Below are 22,534 nucleotides of genomic sequence, written 5' to 3'. Positions count from 1 at the left end.
GAGATAGTATAGATATTGGAGATAGGGAGAGGCATGGTTTGACATTTACATATATATCGAGAGTGAGATCGACTGATGGCCTACATATTTCACCACCTTTTTCTTATCAGCGTTATGAAAAAATTGAAAAATAATTCTTATGTTACACTCAGGATAAAAGAGGAGGAACGATTCAAGTCTATATCATTTTGAGGTTTGTTATCTAGAATTGAGTTGACTATTGCGGTAAAGTGGTTGGAAATGTTATTAATGGTTTAATTATTTTTCCTACTATGATTTAGTTATTAGTTCTGGTTTTTTTCTGCGTCCTGTGGTTCATATACCTTGGGTTTAATATATTTCCCTTGAATTTATAATGCCTTGGGTTTTTACTGTTGATCCCTTTCCTTAATTATTTCATAGCATTTCTGATATTTATTGTACGGTTTATATACTTGTTTTATATTATCAATTTGTTACATTTATTTATGTTTTGACTAATATTTCAAGGGTTTAATATTGTTTGAATGGTTTAGTGTTTTGGATTTCAAGCATCTGTGGTTCATTGATTTTAATTGAATCTCGGAGTACCCACAGTAATGATCATACTTATCGATGTTTCAAATTCCAACAGGGATCCATCATCATAACAATCATTAAATGGTTTAGTGTTTTTGCATGGCTTTGAGAAAAATATGAATAGTTCTATATAATTCTTGTTGTTTCTTGCAATTTTTTTATGCAGCGTGATAATTTCGTCTTTCTTTCTCATCACTTGAATATATTTGTTGATTGAAAAAAGTAAAAAATTGAGTGTTTTTAAAATATTGCATGGGTCTTTGATATGCTAGTGGTGTTGTGGTTGTTTGATTGATTTAATTTAACATGTTTCTGCTCTCTTTTCTTCTTCTTTTTTAATGCTCTTACATGTATGGCCATTATTTTTATTTTTCTTTTGAAGAAAATATATAAGGGTTTATATACATTTGTTGCATAATTTTAATGTTGTTATTGGTTTCTTCTCTCCATAGTTTGAATTTTATTGTTGTTATAGAAAATAGAAAAATGAAAAAACTCAAGTTATTTTGTGTTTCTTTATATTTGTTTCTTTCTTTTTTTATGTACCAATTTTTTCCTATCTTTCTATGATTGAAATGCAGATATGGACAACCATGGTGACATTTATTACATTGAAGTGATCAAATCTATTACTGCAACCTTAAGTTTTGTTTCATATATTCGCAAAAGGCTAGATAAAAAACATGGATTCCATCCTCCTTTTATTGATGAGCATATTCGTGTCTTGTATGTAATGAAATTAAATGTTCAAACGTTGTATCATTTGCACATAAGAGAAGCTCGGAGGAAAACTAGAAGGGATTGGTTGGAGAGCGTTAAGTAACGTGACCATTGTCTTGTTGATTTGAGCTAGTGTTGATTTTGTCACCATCCAGGGTGTGTTTTGGAAGAGGATCGCATGAAATAGTTGTGTTATCATTGAGTATTTAAATATCATTTTTTCTTTATCAGTTTGTACATATTCAAAGATGTGAAATAAATCTCTATCTATATAAAAATTTCAATAAAGTGTCAATACATTTTTTATTTTTTGAGTTAAAAAGTTAGGAAATTCAATTTCCTTGTCATTATTGTTGCCATGAATTTTGTTCTATGTCAATTTTATCTGATTCTTGATTTTTTCATAGTAGGTTTTTTCATGGTATTGATATTGTAAACCTGCGGGGTTATTATTAAATCCTTGGGTTTATTAACCCCAAGCTATTATCGGGCCAACATATTTTTTTTTGGTCAAGTAAGAGTGGAACCTTCAATTAACAGAACAAATATTACATAATGTACACATCTTTACAATTGTAAATACCAACCAAAGACAGACTGGTTGGAAAAACATCAAACAACCAGGTTAGCAGAACCCAAAACCTTACATACAAAACCACACCAGCCCTACGGGCAAAATTACTAAGCGAATAGACTGTTGTTCCCTCCGCAATTCTTCTCCTTCAAGTCTTTCTACTCCATCTCCCCAAATCTTAACCAACAAGCCCTACCATTGATCGACCTTTCTATCGGACGGTTGAAACCCACTCCGATCACCGAGAATTACCAAGATCCATCGTCGATCAAGCCTTCGATCAGACGGTAGAAACTTACTCCGATCAACCGCGAACACCCGAGATCCACCGTCGAGCTAACCTTAATCGAACGGTGGATACTCCCTCCAATCAAACGAGTTGCATGTTGATCCTACGTCGTTGATCTGAACCCTTTAAATCTGACAGTCCACAATATATCACTTCAGAAACATATGCGGTAATTATCTGCTAAACTAGACCCGGTCTAGATTATAATCTTGGTATAAAAAGAAATTAGGTCCGTTCAACCCCTTAACCTTCGCTCAAATGTGGACCCGATATCCATTCGATGTCGAAAGCGAACAAAACCCATGGTCTGCGGCCCATTAACCAGCACGTTGTTTAATACATCCTTAACTACCATAATTGGCTAAGGCGAAAGTAATTACGAAAGGATTGACGGTTATGGAAACACGCCAGCACTTTATCCAGGTTCCAGGACTCCCGCACTTGCCCACACCAACTATTCTCCCTCCTGCTTATTTTCCATGATCTAGAAGCACTCCATGTCTTTCGCCGCTTGCTGATAACAATCATCCCTCAATTTACCAGAGGGTATAGAATCCCTGTCATACCAGATATGGCTCTCCTTGCACATCACGCCTTCATTCACCAACCGATCAGCTAAAATTTTGCTTTCCTTTGCACATGAACAAAACTGACAGTTCTCAAGGCTCGCAAGTGGGAATGAATACGCTGAAAGACTTGCGAGAGCCTCTAGTGTTTCGACACTTTTCCAGGTGTCGTTCCATTACACATTTTCTTTGTTGCATTAATGACCAATTCTTAGTGAGCTTCAATGATGGAATTGCATAAATTTAACTCATTCAGGCTTTCTAGGCACTGTTCCAAGGCCATTAGCTATGCCATGTTATTTGTGGCAGTCCCCAGATGACTATAGAAGATGTCCTTTATGCTCCCCTGTTCATCCCTTAAGACACCTCCAAAACCAACCATCCCTGGGTTGCCCTTAGAGGCCCCGTCCATATTGATCTTTAAAAATCCATGAGTAGGAGGCTGCTAGAAATCTTTGCCAGTAGTTGTTTTACTCCCTCCCTTAACAATTCCAAGGGGCACTAGAGAGTGGAGATCCAACTGCCTCAGTATGCGAGCCTCCTGGGCTGAAGGGGGGTCCTCAAGAATTTTCCACAAAATGGGGCTCCTACTGTTTCTTTGATTTGTCTTAGAATTTGGGCAATAATGTTCTGGGTTGAGCCTTTTTTGTTCTTGAAAATCCTACCATTGCGTTCTTTCCAAACATCCCATATAATAAAGCCTAGAAGAAGAGTCCAAGCCTTGCTAATGATTTCATTACCGGAGAAATCTTTCCTCCAATTCTTCAAGGTGTTGGTGATGTTGAGCCTGTCTCTATCAGTTTTCCTGAAAACTGAGGCTGCCCAATCCCACAAAGTAGAGGTAAAGGGGCAGAGGTTTAGTAAATGCTCCATCATTTCTTCCTGTAAGCCACATAGATGGCATTTGGATGGGCCAAAAAAACCCCTTTTCAGAAGATTCTCCCAAGTGAGAATTTTCTTTTGGTGCACTAACCACATGAATAACTTGACTTTCATCCATTGTGAGTTCTTCCAAAGGTTATTCCAAACCTGGTCAGGGTTTGGATAATCAAAACCTATGGCTATGCATTTATCTTCTTTGAGGTTAAAAGTACCTTCAGTGTTTCGACCCCATCTCAGTTGGTCAGACGAGGAAGACACTAAAATCTTCCTTTTCTCCAAGTCAAGAGCAAGGTAGTCCGCCTAGGCTTTCAAAGGGCTCTCTTCACTGTATCCATGATTCTTCCATATTCGCCATTTTTCATTGTCCCTTTCCTGCTCCCAGAATTCACTTACCACGAGTAAACCTTTGTTATCGGTGTCATTTTTTAGAGCGGTTAGTTCTTCTCTAAACAGATTTGGTTCCTGTTGCCAGTTATCCTCCCAAAATCGAGCAAGGTTACTAGCTCTGATCTCCCAAAAACTATGCCTCTGGACCATGCCTCTATTCTCCCAAGCAAGGTTCCATATGTGGGAACCCTTGATGAGCCCTGACATTCTGATATGATCCCTCTCCTGCCAGTTACTTGCATATTTTTGCTTCCACAACTTGGCCCAAGGAGTAGCCGATTCCTTGAGCCACCTCCACCACAATTTTTCTCCCGAGACTCTACTTAGGATTTCAGGGTCATGAAGCCCCAAACATCCATGGGCTTTAGGTGCAGAGCTTGTCCCATGCTACCAACGCCCACTTCTTTTTCTCTTCCCCATTGCCCCAAAGAAAATCTCTTTAAATACTTTTTATTTGTTGTATGACACCTTTAGGAGCAGGGAAAACTAAAAACATGAATATGGGTATAGCCTGCAGGATAGCCTTAGTAAGCACAAGGCGCCCTGCCAAGTTCAAAGACCTATAGGTCCATTTCCTGACTTTATCCTGAAGTTTATTGGTGACTGGTTCCCACACTCCCTTACTCAGAGGTTTGTCAGTAAGAGGCATTCCAAGGTACTTGGAAGGTAACTAAGCCCTTTGAAACCCTAGAATTCTGGTGAGGTTCCTCTGAATAGCAATGTCAGTATTGAAAAAGAAAACTTTTGATTTGTCAAGGCTTACCTCTGTACCAGCCACCAAAGCAAAGTCGTTCAGGATTTGTTTGAATGCTCTGGCTTCTTTGACCGTAGGAATGCCCTGCAACATTGTATCATCCACAAATTGTTGATGAGTAGAGGCATCCCCATCTGGGGTAAGTTTCAGACCCTGGATTCTTCCTTCACCATTTTCTATTTTGATCGCTCTGCCTGGTCCTTCCATCATGAGAACAAAAAGGAAGGGGGAGAGTGAATCCCCTTGTATGAGACCCCTAGAAGGTATAAAGGTTCTAGAGGGAGATCCATTAAGCAGAATTGAGAAACTAACCGAGGATACAAGGGCCATAACCCATCTTATCCAGTTGTGGTCGAATCCATAAGCTCTTAGCACCTCCTTGATGTATGCCCAACTTAGCTTATCATAAGCCTTCGCTAGGTCAAGTTGCATTATCATACCAGCTTGCTTCCTACTCTTAAGAAAGTGTACCACCTCATGTGCTTGTATGATGTTATTGAGAATTTGTCTTCCTTCCACAAAACCGGTTTGCTCCTCTGAAATGAGAGCAGGAATAAGAGGCTTTATTCTGTTAGCAATCACCTTGGAGATAATTTTGTACACCACATTACATAAAGCTATGTGTCTGAATCTATCCGGTGTCATAGCTTTTTCCTGCTTTGGAATCAAAGCTATGAACGAGGCATCAAGAGCTTTCAAAACAATTTTAGATCTTCTAGAGTCTTCCACAACCTCAAGGATATCTTGTTTGACTGTTTTCCAGCAAGCTTTGAAAAAATCCACATTGAAACCATCAGGGTCAGGAGCTTTCCCATTTTGCATCTCATTGATGACCTCACTAACCTCCTCCTTAGACACTGCCCTGTTGAGATTGTGGTTGTCTTCCCTAGTTACAAGTTTAGGAATGAACTTCGTGAATTTGTTAATGAACCTAAATCTGTCAACGAGAGGCTCCTCTGCTACGCTACTGAAGTAGGACATATTCTATTTCTATGTGTGAGACAAGCTCTTTTCCTTGAGAATCTTTGAGTTTAGAAATTCTGTTATGAGATCTGTGATCCAAAGTTGATCTATGAAAAAACTTTGTGTTTCTTTCTCCTTCTCTAATCCACTACACCCTTGATTTCTATCTCCATAAAATTTCCTCTTGCAAGCATCGATCCTCCCATTCATTCTGCAGAGAATCAGCCTGAATTTTCCTTTCCTCGATAAAACCCTCTAGGATGTTGATCTGATTAATCACCTGGATTTTCTTCTCAACTTCTTTTTTGGCTTTAAAAATATTTCCAAACTCTTGTTTATTCCAATCTTTAATCCTAGATTTGATGTGCTTGAGTTTCTGCTGCAGTATGAACATTTTAGTGCCTTGGATGGGCCTATCTTCCATCCACCATTTATCAATATTGCTGGTGAAATCAAGGTGAGATAGCCAGATATTTTCAAACCTAAAGGGTCTGTTTCATAGTTTACCCATAAATGAAGCTTCCATCTAGACATGCCAGTGGTCCAAGCCTCTGAAGGGGAGGATTAAAGTTGCCATATCAAGGCCTTTGATAACGAGCTCCTCAGAGATTATGAATCTGTCTAATTTAGAGGCAACTTGAGAAGCGCCTCCTCTCTTATTATTCCAAGTAAAAATTCCATTTGTTGTTTCTTTGTCCACTAGCCCCATGTTAAATATGAAGTTCTGGAAAACAATGGAGTCCCTGCCTAGTTTCCTTGTACCTCCTTTTTTACTGTAAGAGATCTAATCATATTGAAATCTCCTACCAGAATCCAAGGCATATTAGGATGTCTCTCCCTCAGTTCCTCAAGGGATGTGAGAAGCTTTAGTTTGTCCTCTAGTTTTTGAGGGCCACAGACATTAGTAATCATGTAGATCTCCTTATCCCCCAAAGGTTGAATCACCATTGATAGATAATTTCTAGAAGCTTCAGCATCCAGGATTCCAAGTTTTTGAGGATCCCCTAGAGTGAGAATCCCCCCCGCTGTAGTGCCCACTCTAGTTTCCTGACCTTAATATGACATTATCTTAGGTACGTTATTCTTTGAGGACCTCAGATTGAGGAGGACACATGACACTATTATTAGCGATTGAGATATTCATGGTTGTGATGTTTATGAATGCTTTCCATTGATATTATGATACCATGAATGGTTATGTATCTTATCTATCAGCAAAAGAAGCTTGCATTAACTGAAAATGAAGACCAGACGCTGCAGGTATCACAGCAGTCACAATCTCCAGAAGTTGAACCTTACAGCAAAATAACACTCATCAATCTGATTACATCTTTTTTCTGAGTATATATAGAATTTGTTTACAAAAACACTTGGTTGAGTTCCATGAGGAGGGATCATAATGGACCACCCACTCATATTAACTCTTTTGATAATTTGTCTGCTACAATTTGATGGTCTTAATGAATAAATCGACCTTTTTTTTACTCAGCTGTCCTTTTCTGAGCATATGGAATGTAATGTGTACAAGGCTCCATGACTAATTAATACCTAAATCTGCTCGAAGTCGTCCTTCTTGTCCTTGACCGTGCTGTCTTTGAATATGGCAGCTGAAATATTAACTGCGCAGAGTATTGAACATGGGCTCCTTTCTCCTTCAGGTGCGCAGGACTGCTCAAAACACAAAAATTGCATTAAAACTATCGGGAGGCGATGGAAGGCACAGAGGCAACATCAGCCATCGGATCACGAAAATGAACGGTACATATTGGATTTAGGGAGCTATCGGGCATAGATGAGAATGGATGTACGAACCTCCACCATCGGATCGCAAAAATCAACGGCGTAGATCGTTTGATGAGGGGTATATGGAGATTCGAAAATCAGGATAGACGAGAGCTGTTAGATCAGGGCGCGATCGATCCAACGACCATCGCACGAGGAAGATGCACACAAGTTAGCGAGAGGGGACCATACCGAAATGGCGGTAAGTGGTTTCCCCGCACCTCCTACCGGGGATGGGTGGTTTACGTACACGGAGGAGCGATGCAATGAAATAGCGTCGCGTGGTAAGCGGGAAACCGCTTCCCCGCGGGATAACAATCGACCGGTTTACGGGAGCGACGGCTGCGATAACCGTTAGATCTCCACGGGATAATCGGATGGCCCAGAATTAACATGTATATTGGTTGATATGACAGGTGATCTGATAGGTAAGGGCCTGCCAATAAGTTATGTTTTTATTGTATGCGCGCGGTTATGAGAATAATAGCATATGGGTTTTGAAATTAAGCAAATAAAGGTTTTAACCGAACAATGAGACTTACATGGGGTTTTGAAGTGTTTGAACAGAAAACAAGTAGGAGCCGGGGAAAAAGAGTTTATGCGAGGTTTTGAGGCAAAAACCGGGATAAAGGAGTTTAAAGGAGAATAAGGGGAATTTAAGGGGAAGGAGGAAACAGAGGTGGGAGTTATAAGGAGAAAAGGGAAAATTAAGGAGAATGATAAAGTAAACTGCTGCAAACTCTTTGCCACCAAAATCGGTATTGCCCAACAACTATTTTTATCCATCAAATGTTGCAAACTGTAGAAGAGCTAACACTGGCTCCTTCTGGGGATGAGATCCTCCCTGTGAGGTCTAAAGAACCTGCAGACCATTTCCTTTCCAGCTGAAAACACATTAACCAAAATTCCCAGTGTTCCATTGGACATGGAGTCTACTGCATCTAAACTGAAACTGATAAAAACACAATATTTACAGTGTTTAAGGCCAAAAGACCTTAAACAACATAAACTTTCAAAAACCACCCATTAACTGGGCCATCAAAAACTGCTTCTCCTCCCATACTTTTCAATATGAAGGTGTTGTTCCCTTGAACTTGTGAAATGATGAAAGGCCCTGTCCAAACAACATCAAATTTCCCATGATTGCCTTTCTTCTCCTTTAGTGCACCCCATTTCAAAACCAAGTCACCAATCTGAAAATTATTTATTTTAGCCTTTTTGTCAAAGGCTTCCTTGATCTTTTTCTGATGCGGTGTAGCCTTTTCAACCAGAGGTTCTCTAATCTGATGTATTTCTGGTAGATCAATGATCCTTTTTGCCATGTCTTCTACCTCATTCCGCTCTGTTTGAAGGAATTTAGCCACAGGGAGAGTTAATTGAATTGAGAATACAGCCTCAATGCCATATACCAGCTTGAAAGGAGAACTTCCTCTGGATTTTTTAATGGTCACTCTGTCAGCCCATAGTGCATACTTGAGTTTTGAATCTCAATTCTTTTTATTGTCCTCTAACAGTTTTTTAATTATCCTGATCAGACTTTTATTAGAGGATTCTGCCAGACCATTTCCTTGAGGATAATATGAGGTGGAATGAACAAGTTTAATACCCATTGAATCACACATTTCCACCAATTCTTTTGCCCTGAAGGCTGCTACATTATCTGTGATTAATTTATGTGGACAACAAAATCTGCTGAAGATGTTTTCAATTAAAAACTTCATGACCACATTAGCCTTCCTGGTAGGGACTGCTTCAATCCACTTGGTAAAATAATCAGTGGTTACTAATATCCATCTATGCTGGCCACTGGAATGTGGATTGATTTCTCCAATGAAATCCAAACCCCACTGCTGAAAAAGTCCTTTTGCAAGTATTGGTTTTAAGGGTAGGGATTTCAACTGTTTTCCTTCAAATCTTTGGCACCTGTCACAAGATTTAACAAAAGCAAACACATCAGAAAATAAAGTGGGCCAATAGTACCCAGCTCTGAAAATTTTATGGGCTGTAGTTTTCCAATAATGGTGCCCTCCACACATGCTATTATGAAACTGCTGCATAACTTCTTTTGAATGTTCTTTGTCCAGACACCTTAAAAATATTCCAGATGAATCCCTCCAGTACAATAGATTTTCCATAATGCACTACTTTGCTGCTCTAAGTTTTAAAGTTTTGGCCTGACTTTGAGTAAATCCTGAAGGGATCTCTAGCTTCAGCAAGAAATTAATTATTTCAGCATACCAGTTACATGAAGCTAGATTTTTGGCCACTAACTGCTTTCTCTTTGTTTCAGCTATTTCCTCTTCTTTTGCCTGACCATTTTCTGCCATTGTGCATAAGAAATCAACACCTAAAGACCTGAAATTTTCTTCAGCCAATAACTTTGCAAGCCCCTGACCTCTGACCAGCTTGGTGGGCTTCAGCTCTATATTAAATTCAATCATTTTTGCAATCCATTTTTCCCTTATTCCATCAACATCAGGTTGTGTCAAGACATCTTTAATTGCAGCAGAGGGTACATATGCAACTATATTTGAATGCAAGATATAAAATCTGAAAGCTTTTAAGGATTTGATAAGAGCATATACATGTTTCTCAATAATATCATACCTCAGTTCAGCATCCCTCAAATTCTTGCTGAAAAATGCCACTGGATGTTCTGAACCTTCTTCATCTGTCTGCAATAAAACTGCTGCAATGGTGTCTTCAGAGGCAAAAGAAAATATATGAAACTCCTTGCTGTAATCAGGACTTATTAAAGTGGGAGCCTCCATAATAGCTTTTTTGATGGAATCAAATGATTTTCTTGCTGCATCAGTCCATCTTACCTCTGACCCTTTTCTCAACATGGAGTTAATATGCTTCACATATTCAGCAAAATTTGGAATAAACCTCCTTACAAAATTTATTTTGCCCAAAAAAGACTGAATATCCTTCTTTGATCTAGGGACAGACAAAGTCTGTATTGCTTTGAATTTTTCCGGATCAATCTGAACACCTGCAGCAGACACAATATGTCCTAACAACTTGCCTTCATCTAAAGCAAATTGAGATTTCTTTGGATTGACTAAAATTCCAAACCTTCTGCACTTCAAGAACACTTTTTTTAAATGCTGCAAATGGTTTTGATGGCTGCTAGAGTAAATTGTTATATCATCAAGGTAGATAAGCACAAATTTGTCATTTTCTCCCACAAATGCTATATCCATAGCTCTCTGAAAGGTGGCTCCAACATTCATCAACCCAAAAGGCATTTTGGCATACATAAAAGTGCCCCAAGGAGTGGTGAATACAGTCTTTTCTTGATCATCTGGGTGCACATAAATCTGATTAAAGCTTGAAAATCCATCCAAGAAAGACATCACTTTAGCTCCTAAGACCTTTTGTAGCAAATGATCCATCTTTGGCAGAAGATAGTTGTCTTTCTTGGAGCATTTGTTTAGATTTTTGAAATCAACACACAATGTGATTTCTCCACTCTTCTTCCTCACCACCACTAGATTAGCTACCCATTTAGAATATCTAAGAGGAACTATGATCTTGGCAGCTAGCAACTTTTTAATTTCTTTTTCAATTAGTGGAAGAAGCATAGGATTTATTGATCTCAGCTTCTGTTTGAAAGGAATAGTGTCTTTCTCCAGAGGGATTTTATGCTGAATTATGCTCTTATCATAAGTTTTCAGGTCACTATACTCCCAGGCAAACACATCAGAAAACTGCATCATTAAATTGCAGTATTCAGTGCTTTGATCAGCTGACAAATGAGTGGACAGATTTACATATCTAGGCTGACCTGGACTTCCTATATCATACTTACAAACTGCAGATTGGTCTTGTTTTTGGGCAACCTTGTAAGGCACATCATTCTGGTCAAACAGTCTTTCAAGAGGAATTAGACCCTTTGGAATATGATTGCTGGGAAGCTGAACAATGTTGTTTTTACCCATTTATTTCTAAGCTGGAATTGGGGGTTTTCAGAAAATTCACCAATGATTTGAAGGAACCTATTTATCTCATCATCATCATTAAAAACTTTCCAATGTTGTACATTATCAGGCAAGGAAGGTTTGTACTTCATTTGGACTTCATAAACTAGCTTGGGAGGCATGGGAGGTATAAATAGACTAGCAGACACAGCAAGGGAATCAACAAGCCGATTTTGGGCTATAGGAATATATGAAATACAGAAATAATCAAAAGAATCTCTGACTCTCCATACCTCATCTCTGTATGCTTTCAACCTTGGGTGTTTTGCCTGAAATGTCTTATTTACTTGTTGTATGATCAAATCAGCATCTCCAAACACTTTCAGATCCTTGATTCCTCTGTCCTTTGCTGCGTTAAGGCCCAATAGCAGAGCTTCATATTCTATTTTGTTGTTTGTGACTTGAAAAACAAGCTTAAAAGACAGTTGAATGCTTTCTTGTTGTGGAGATACTAGCACCACCCCTGCTCCTGCAGTCTCCCTGGAACATGCTCCATCAAAGAACATCTCCCAAACCTGAATTCCTTGCTCTTCCTCAGCCTGAACTGTTGGTTTCCAGAGCTGAATTGAGGCCTTCTGAGTTTCTTCTATTTGGAGAATACATGCTCCAAAATCAGTGTCCACTGCATAATGGGATGATTTGTAGGATTCTTCTCATCACTAATGATGTATGCCAGCTGTGCTTCTCTGTACAATCTCCTGTTTTCCCCTCCAAAAACTGGGACAGTTGCATAAGATAAATCATTCTGTAATATCCCACCTAGTCTCTTAATCCACCCTCTAGATAGCAACATGCCAAATTTAGGAGGGACATCTGCTACCACAATATCCATCATCATACTCTTCATGGGCAGCTGAGTTAGGGTAATGGCCAGATCTTTAATCAATCCAAGACATTTCACCTTCCTTGAATCAAAAGAAAATAAATCATGATAGGGTCTAGTGATATGAAGGCCTAACTCTTCCATGACAACTTTAGGCATTAAATTGTGGCTGGCCCCTGTATCTAGCAGGAAATTGTGGAGGATTTTGTCATGAATGGTCGATGAGACATAAAAAGATGGAGAATTATTATCAACAGGTTCAATCATAGGACTGAGCATAATGGCAGGCTTGTCATCTTGCAAATTGACAAAGTTAGTGGAGGTTTGTGTGGTTTTTAGCTCAAGGGCTTCAAGGATAGGCTTTCTAAATACTTCACTCCTCACCAACTCAACCAGAGGCACAAATATTTTCAATTTCTAAACTTCTGACTCAAAGCTGAAAGAAGAAGATGACTTATCAGAATTTTTTACCTCTTGAACTGGAGCTTTGAGGATGACTGGATCAGCTGCTAGTCTTCTCTGCTTAATATTCTGTGGCTCTGTTTGGACAACAGCTCTTTGGGCAGGATTCTCTTCGACATTTTTTGCATTTGATCTCAGGTTATACCTCTGCTGCTGTTCGGCTTGTAGGACAGCTTCTCTAGCCCATTCTTGATTGTCTTGTTCCTGCAACAAAGACTCTTCATAAGCGGCGAAAGTCAAAAATGCGGCACTGCCTTTATCTTCCATGCAGTGAATTTCATCCTCATCTTCTTCAAGTTGTTCCTCTTCCATGACTACATTTTGGAAATGAGCTTTAACTTTCTGATCTTCTTTTGAATCTTCACCCCTCTGCATTATTTGTAACTGCTCATTTGCTCTTTTGAATGGATTGGGGTTTCTTGGAGCAAATGTGTTCTGCTGCCTTGTTTTTCCTGAGTTCTGCTCAACTTTTAGCTTAGAAATTTCAGCAGCCAATGACTCTATCATCTTAGTCATTTTGTCTAATTTAGGCTCTGAAGATGATGTAGAAGAAGTAGAATCCTGACCTCTCTGCCTCCTTCTATCAACTTGATTTTTTAACTTTTCTGCAGCCATAATATTAGACTCTACTTCTAGTGCTGCATCCTGCAAGTCTGCTAGAGTGGCACTTCTCCTTTCCCTCAACAACAAGCAGAAATCAGAGTCAAAAGCATTGGCGTAAGTGAGTTTGGTAGAGGTAGGAGTAGGCTTTACCTCAGCTGGTATCTTACTATACATTCGATTGAATCTTTTATTGAAATCAGGCAAAGATTCACCATTTTCCCTCTTCAAATTACCAAACTGAGTATGATAATACAAAAAGTCTTTTTTATCTCCTCATTGCTTCAAAAACGCATCATCTAATGCTTCAATATCTGTTATAGATCTCTGGGGTAATTCTCTAAACCACTTCCTAGCCTCTCCATCAAGGCTCTGGACAAAAACTCTCATCCACACATCATTTTCACTTATATCTAAATTATCAGCATAACTGTAAAAAGCTTCAAGATGTTCTTCTGCTGTTACTCCCTCTGTACCAGTGAATTTAGGCATATATTTATGATATTCTCCCACAGGCATAGGATTTAAAGGCACAGGCAATACCAATGGTCCATATCTGGCAACTACAATTCTTTCTATCCTCGTAGGTGCTTGCTGTCCTACCATGATTGGAATATTTGGAAGAATACTAGCAGCTTGAATGGTAGGGAGTAATGTGATGGATGGCAGAGATAAAGGGATGTTTTGGACTAAATGGGAAGCTTTCTTTGGACTGAGATTCAAAGGGGAACTAACTAAACAAGGGGCTGAATTAATCTCTGAAAGAATTTCATTATTAATAGTGTCGATTTCTAAATCTTCAAACTGTAAATCTTCAGCAATAACTTTATCTTTTAGAGATGAATAAGATTTGTTAGGCTTACCTGATCTTGATGCCCCTTTCTGTGAAGCTTTCTTCGATTTAATAGTCCTCTCAGGTTCAGGCACTGGTTCAGCTGGTAATTTCTAAGGATTTCTTCGAGTGTGTCTCACAAACTGAGCGAGAACTTCAATGTGGAGTCACCAAAGGATGGTATTCCTCCAATGGAGTCGCCAAATAGATTATTAAAACCAGAAACTGTGTTGAAACCTTGTCTATCATCAAATATTGAAGCTGTGTCGTTCTACCAGGGAAGCTGAGCTTCAATTATCCTCTCCCCGGCAACGGCGCCAATTAATGTTATCACCCCAAGAAACTCTCCTAGGTTGTATATCAGAGATGCTTGGGAACATTAAAAACTCAACAAAAAGTTGGATAAATGGTGGATGAATGAAAGAAATGCTGCATATTCAAGCGAGATAACCACTTCTACTATGCTTAACCCCAGACATGAGTGAACACCCCCAGACTACAAGGCTTTTAACCACCAATTAGTCACAGTTTTAAAGAAAATGTGATGATGGAGAACACTGATCACACCAGCAGATGCACAGGACCCTGTGATGGCCAGTTGCAACCAGTTAAAATGTCTGTAAATTTGTTTTCTAATACACAGATAGGATGACAGCTCTCTGGCATTAAAATAAAAGAAACATGCAAACAAATTCAATGATACGTGCTAAATCCTAACACAGAGGTGGGATGACAGCCCCTCTAATGCTAAACATTAACAATACATGAATAAATGCAAAACAGGCATAGCCTGGAACAAGAAGAAGAAGTGGACAGTGAGCAATTAACAGCAAAAGAAGCTTGCATTAGCTGAAAATGAAGACCAGACGCTGCAGGTATCACAACAGTTACAATCTCCAGAAGTTGAACCTTACAGCAAAATAACACTCATCAACCTGATTACATCTTTTTTCTGAGTATATATAGAATTTGTTTACAAAAACACTCTGCTGAGTTCCACGAGGGGTCATAATGGACCACCCACTCATATTAACTCTTCTGATAATTTTTTTGCTACAATCTGATGGTCTTAATGAATAAATCGACCTTTTTTTCTGCTCTGCTGTCCTTTTCTGAGCATATGGAATGTAATGTGTACAAGGCTCCATGACTGATTAATACCTTGATCTGCTCGAAGCTGTCCTTCTTGTCCTTGACCATGCTGTCTTTGAATGTGGCAGCTGAAATATTAACTGCGCAAAGTATTGAACATGGGCTCCTTTCTCCTTCAGGTGCGCAAGACTGCTCAAAACACAAAAATTGCATTGAAAACTTTCGAGAGGTGATGGAAGACACAGAGGAAATATCAGCCGTCGGATCGCGAAAATGAACAGTGCAGATTGGATTTAGGGAGCTATCGGGCGTAGACGAGAATGGATGAACGAAGCTCCACCGTCGGATCGCAAAAATCAACGGCGTAGATCGTTTAATGAGGGGTATAGGGAGATTAGAAAATCGGGATAGACGAGAGCCATCAGATCAGGGCGCGATCGATCCAACGACCATCGCACGAGGAAGATGCGCACAAGTTAGCGAGCGGGGGACCGTACCGGAAGGGCGGAAAGCGGTTTCCCCACACCACCTACCGGGGATGGGTGGTTTACATACATGGAGGAGCGATGCAATGAAATAGCGCCGTGTGGCAGGTGGGAAACTGCTTCCCCGTGGGATAACAGTCGACCGGTTTATGGGAGCAGGGGCTGCGATAACCGTTAGATCTCTGCGAGGTAATCGGACGACCTAGAATTAACATGTATATTGGTTGATATGACAGGTGATGTGATAGGTAAGGGCCCACCAATAGGTTATGTTTTTATTGTATACGTGTGGTTATGAGAATAATAGCATATGGGTTTTGAAATTAGGCAAATAAAGGTTTTAACCGAACAATGAGACTTACACGGGGTTTTGAAGTGTTTGAATAGAAAACAAGCGGGAGCGGGGGAAAAAGAGTTTATACGGGGTTTTGAGGCAAAAACCGGGATAAAGGAGTTTAAAGGAGAATAAGGGGAATTTAAGGGGAAGCAGGAAACAGAGGTGGGAGTTATAAAGAGAAAAGGGAAAATGAAGGAGAATGATAAAGTAAACTGCTGCAAACTCTTTTCCACCAAAATCAGTATTGCCCAACACCTATTTTTATCCATCAAATGTTGCACACTGTAGCAGAGCTAACAAATCCCACTATTGTTATTGTTGTGCCCTTACATTATTATTGTTATGTCCGCTCTCATTACATTATGACCCCTTAGACTTCTATATAGAATAAAGAGGTCTTCTCATTTTTATCATCCAAGAATTGTTCATATATGTAATGTAAAGGAGGTTGCCCCCTCAAAGAGGCTGATTTTAAAGTCATTGATCTATCTTTTCTATCTTTTTCGTAGCTGGTTTCATAACATTTGGTATCAGAGCTTTGGATTCTAGGGTTTCCCTACTCCAAACAGGTCATCGTGAAATTTTAACTATAACTTTTTTTCTACGAAGTTTTAGATGCTAAAAACAAAACCCGTTTGAGCAGAAATTGTTCGAAACCTCGTGTCTAGATTTCAGATTTTGTCTCGCTATATTTTCGTAGATATGATCTGAGGAAGTTAGGGTTTTTGCAAGCTCCAGAATTCCATAACAAACAGGTCATCATGGAATTTTTGCCATAATTATGTTTCTACGAAGGTTTAGACTCTGAACGTAAAACAGATTTGATTCGAAATCTTGATGAAGCTCGGGCCTGAATTTCAGATCTTGTTTCACTATCGTTTCGTAGATATGGTCCAATACATTTAGTGTTTTTGCAGGCTCCCGAATTACATACCAAAAAGGTGATCTGGGAAAAATCATCATAACTTTCTCTCTAAGCATCGGATTAACATTTCACAATAAGTTTCAAAAAGAGGACGAACTATTGTTCTCTGTGTATCATTTTCAGGTATGAAGGTCGAAACAATGACATGTGGAATGTTGTACAAGTTAGCTCTACTGAACCAATATATAATCAAGTCATCGTAGGAGAATCCAATATTGATCAGTATGGTGGGGTTATAAAGGGGACTCAGAGGGCTCCCACAAGAAAGCAATTTAGAATTTGAAGATGTAAAATTACAGAGTTACAGTCGTTTAAATATCGATCTCCTAAAAGAAAGAAAAATACTGACTCGAATCAAGAAAATAGAAACACCTAGTAAGCGCAATTGGATGGATGATTTAAGAAATACATGGAATGTTTTAAGGAAGGTGGGAGAAAGCTGCTACAAGAAAGGCCTCCTAATGATGAAAAGGTAGTAGAGGAAACTCATGATGAGAAAAAAATGTTAATCATGATTTCATAGAATCTAACATTAGATTGAAGACCCACCATATTTCAAAGATCGATATGAGGAAGTTTGATGGCAAGGATCCCATAACATGGATACTACAAATGGAGAAATATTTTGATCTACATGACGTGAAACTGTTATAAAAGGTATGTATTGCATCTTTATATTTAGAACCGAATCAATTTTTATGGTATAAAGGGATTTGTTCTCGTAAACCACTTGTCACTTGGTCAATTTTCATGGAGGAAATGATAGCACATTATAAGGATACAAAGAGCAACACCTTCTTTAGCCAATTGATAAATATCAAACAAAAAGGTCCAATGGCAGAGCACATTGAGGACTTCCAAACATTGAATATAAGGGTAAATGATATTCTAGAGAAGTAAAGGATTGATGTCTTCATATGTACTTTAAAAGATAACATTCAACATGAGGTTCGTCTTTGGGAACTTGATTCATTGGAGAAGGCATTCAGGTTGGAAAGAAAAATTGAAAGCAAAATTACGGCAACAAGAAATCCTACCACTCACAATTATAAAGATGGAAGTGTTGTTGCTCCTAGCCTTCCACAACCTACAAAGTTAGACACCACAACAATTGGAAGAAAAAGGAGAAAACGACCTTTGTGACAGTTGTGATGGCAAATATACTAAAGGTCATAAGTGTGCTAAGAAAAAATTATTTTACATTGATTATGAAGAGAAGGAAGAAAAGAATAAAAAAACGTCAAAAGAAGAGGATATACACAAGGAATCAACCCCAGAGAAAGAAGAAATGAATCTGAAAGAAAAAGGAGAAAACGACCTTTGTGACAGTTGTGATGGCAAATATACTAAAGGTAATAACTGTGCTAAGAAGAAATTATTTTACATTGATTATGAAGAGGAGGAAGAAAAGAATAAAAAAACGTCAAAAGAAGAGGATATACACAAGGAATCAACCCCAGAGAAAGAAGAAATGAATCTGGCCATATCTTGTAATGCATTAGCAGGAATTACCACTCCTCAAAATCTCAAGATAGAAGGACATATCAAGAATAAAAAGGATAACCTCACTTTCACGCAAAATCGAATGAAACAACAGGCAGATCAACATCGTAGCGAAAGAAGTTTTGATATAGGCCACTGGGTATTTTTACGAATATAACCATACAAACAAATATCCCTTAAGCAAGATAAGAAGGATAATAAATTATCACCAAAGTACTATGGTCCTTACAAGGTGCTACAAAAGCTTCGTACTATGGCATACAAATTGGAGCTTTCTGCATCTTCTAGAGTACCCTCAGTTTTCCATGTTTCATGCTTAAAGAAGGTTTTAGGTGACAAGCTCTCAGTTCAAAAAATATTGTCAGAACTTGACGAGGAAGGAAAAATCATAATGGAACCTCAAGCAGTCACGGAAACAAGAACCTGGTACGAAATAGATCAATTTCAGAGTATCTCATCAAGTGGAAAAACTTACCCGCTGAAGATTCCACATGGGAGGATGAGAATTTTATATAGAAGTATCCATAACTACTCAAGCATTGAGGACAACACTTTTTTAAGGAGAGGGACATGTTAGGTCCCAATACTACTGGTGTAACCCCTTATTGTTATTAGTGCAACCCCCTTATTATATTGTTGTTCCCATGTAGTCCCCATATTGTTATTATTGTGCCCCATAGAATCCCACCATTGTTATTGTTGTACCCTTACATTATTATTGTTATGTCAGCTCTGATTATATTAAGACCCCTTAGACTCCTATATATAAAAAGGAGGTCTTGTCATTTGTATCATCCAAGAATTGTTCATCTATGTAATGTAAAAGAGGTTTCCCCCTCCAAGAGGCTCATTTTGAAGTCGTTGATCTATCTTTTCTATATTTTGTGAGTTGGTTTCATAACAACATCTCACCAATAAAACTGTCATCTCATTGAAACATTTTTCCAAACACTTTGCGAGCATCCTTGACATACATTTCCATGGATCTCAACCATGCTTTCCTGTGGCATAAAACATGCAAACCCTCTATCTCTATCACATGTTGTATTTTGTAATCGATACAACATTGTTCCATAATATCTTCATTCCACTACAGTTGTTTCATGCAGTGGTCGAATAATAGCATTATTCACGATGTCCTATGCTAGGAATTATCAAGCTTCTATAACATCATTGTGATCTTCGCCAATTTTTGTTGGGCATTGGAGCACATGCTCCCAATAAGTGTGAAAAATTGTAATTTCAACATATAATTCCTGACGATATCACTCTCTCCTTGGAGCATAAACTCCACTCCTTAACTATAAAATCCTGATAGTGTGATTGGTAGGATCCTTTGCAACAATCTTTCCAATGAGACTCCCATAATGGTTTACCATAGAATATCTAAGAAGGTTCCACGCTTCCTTTTCACTATGGCTCTCCCCATGTGACCCTATCCCTAGTTGTATCTTCACCAGATCCCCTACAGTACTATCGAATAATGCATTGCTCACATTAATTTCACCTACAACCATATTGATGGGCCCATTTATCTCCTTGCAGATAATTTCATTCACTCATGGCCACCAGAGTTGATTCGAATACTACAATTAAAATGGTCCATTCTCCTCTCTAGTTGTCTTTATAAATGTCTCAACTACATTGATTTTTGTCCTCTACAAGAACCTATCTTGCCTTCATTAGATTGCACTTGCTTCCAACGAAGATTTTCATAATTCCCACATCAAGTAAGTGCGAAGTTCTTCTAGGCAGCGATAGATGTTTCGGAAAGTCTTGTACCTGTCGTTGTGATATGAAAATGTTTAAGCTTTGAACTATACCTAACTAGTCATGCACTTTAATCTCCTTTTTTATTTACACGGCCTCCACATGGCTCCTGTCCTCTATGTTCCATAGTGAGGTAGGTTCCTTCGAATTTCTTCAACTATAACTTTCCACTCTATCCTCTACACATATCTCTTCAAAAAACGGTTTTCCAAGTATCCTTTATGCATCAATCATACACAGGCACAATTCTTCACATTTTTCACTAGGAAAAAATAACCCTTGGCAATAGAGCTGTCCCCCTAAATCCACACTCGGATCTGATACCATCTTAAAAATTAACCAGAGAGAAAACCAAATTTACTAAGATAAATATCAACCCAACCACAAAACTCAAACACGCAATCATAACACCATGTTTACACTATGAAAACCCCAACTCTAGGGAGTGATCCAGCTAACATAATTCCATTTTATATCTTGGCCAAAAGCCTAGCCAAACCAACCAAGTGAGCCTTCACTATTGGCATCCGTATCCCATTACAATAGAGTCTTCACCTAGCCTTTTAAATTCTTCATCACATAAATCCATGGGAACAAAACCATGGGAAACCAAAAAACCATGGACCCAAAACCACTATTGTTGACCTAGTCAATATTGACTCTTTCCCCAAGTCAAGTTTACATAATAGATACTTCTTGAAACTATAGATATCTTCACCAACGATGGGGGTACCCATATACTTCATCTCTCAAGCATAAACCGATCAATTCTCAAATGAATTAAAAGAAGTCATTATATATAATTTCCCTCCTATAAAGCCTCCACGCCTTCTCTCTCAATCTAGGGTATCCTTACAACTAGTCAACAACCCAATTAGGTGTACATCATGGATTTTTAAACCTCCAGTTGGCGTTGTAAATGGGAAAGCACTTTCACTTACAGGAAACTTCAATCACTTTAATAGGCTTCCACCATTCAAGAGTTCCTTCGTGAATTCAAGAGTTCCTTAGTGAACTCTATAGTTCTTTCTTTTAGCTATTTTGAGAGAAATACTTCTTTTGAGTCTCCTCTTTGAAATGAAAGCTTCTACTCTTACACCTAATTCCACACCAACAATGACCTTCTAATTACCACAAACATTTAACTCGGATCTTTTTTTATCTAACCAGTCCTAACCAAACTCACTTGTTAAGACTCACAAAGGGCCTTTCATACCAATGGCCATCACTACTGCATGGATGGTCTTAAAGAATATTCCTCTCAACCTTCCCAACAAGATCAACACGTGCATATGTTGTTTATAGTGCCATAAAAGAACCTCTCCAACACCATAACAACCCTAGCACGAGGCATCCAGAGTAGGAAAACTAATAAAATTTACAATAAAAACTAAAAAATTTACAATAAGAAAGTACCCCAACATAGGAAACAAAACATAAACAAAGGTATATGGCACACAAAGTACTATAAAAAAAACCTTTACAAGTATTGGTGATAGAATTCAGCGAAGAGCTCATAATCCAAGTAAGCGAGAAAACCCATTTGTTTTAACTTCTAGAACTTTATTCACGAGTTGTCATCTATAAGGGTCTCCATTTAACTCAAGAATACCAATTTCATCCCTATTTGATGTAAAATGAGGATCTTTAATCGCCTTAAATACATAACAAGGTTTAGGGTAATTGGAAGCTATGGAATTAACTGAAACGAACAGAAAATCTGATTCAAAATGACATCAACTGAAACGAACAGAAAACAATAATAATGTACCTCTGGCTGCAGCGATCCAAAGTTCAAACACACATTCGTTTAGAATTCCATCCTCCAGTCCAAAGCGAGGGAGTTGAATGAATGCACGAGACCTTTTTTGCTCTGATTTGGGTATGATGAAGTGTTGATCTCCTCTGGGATATCACGCGCTAAAAAAGAAGTGTTCCGCAACCCAGTGGAGAACGTGCGTCGGTTGCGGAATTCTTGGAATAAAAAATAATTAATCTCGTAGGTAAGATATCAACTTGGTGGGCAAATTAAAAACTACATTGAATCAACTTTTGACATTCCTTCGTCAAGTTTTTGAGCTCTTTATTAAACATTAATAATATGCTTTTAAGGTTTTTGAAAGTATGACAACAGGTCACATTGGCATAGTAACACGAATCATTATTAAATATGTACTTTTTTACTATGAAATCTCCTTGATAAATTCCAATATACTCGCTCCAAAAATCTCTCTCTTGTATTTGAAC

At 38.5% G+C, this 22,534-nt stretch overlaps 1 protein-coding gene across 2 annotated transcripts in view; it reads right to left on the bottom strand.

Annotated features, from left to right (window-relative positions):
• Positions 1-22,214, bottom strand: part of LOC149227295 (uncharacterized) — a 142,097-nt gene extending 119,883 nt beyond the window's left edge. The window contains exon 1 of one of the 2 annotated variants that reach the window (XM_089377740.1): positions 22,151-22,214. The gene's annotated coding sequence lies outside the window, so the exon portion shown is untranslated. The other variant, XM_089377742.1, reaches the window with a different exon arrangement.
• Positions 22,215-22,534: the final 320 nt, after the last annotated feature.

The sequence above is a fragment of the Pinus tabuliformis genome, chromosome J (genome assembly GCF_031772625.1).
Source record: "Pinus tabuliformis cultivar Carrire ecotype Pingquan chromosome J, CPIR1, whole genome shotgun sequence".
Taxonomy (NCBI): Eukaryota; Viridiplantae; Streptophyta; class Pinopsida; order Pinales; family Pinaceae; genus Pinus; species Pinus tabuliformis.
This window is presented reverse-complemented; position numbering and strand designations above follow the sequence as displayed.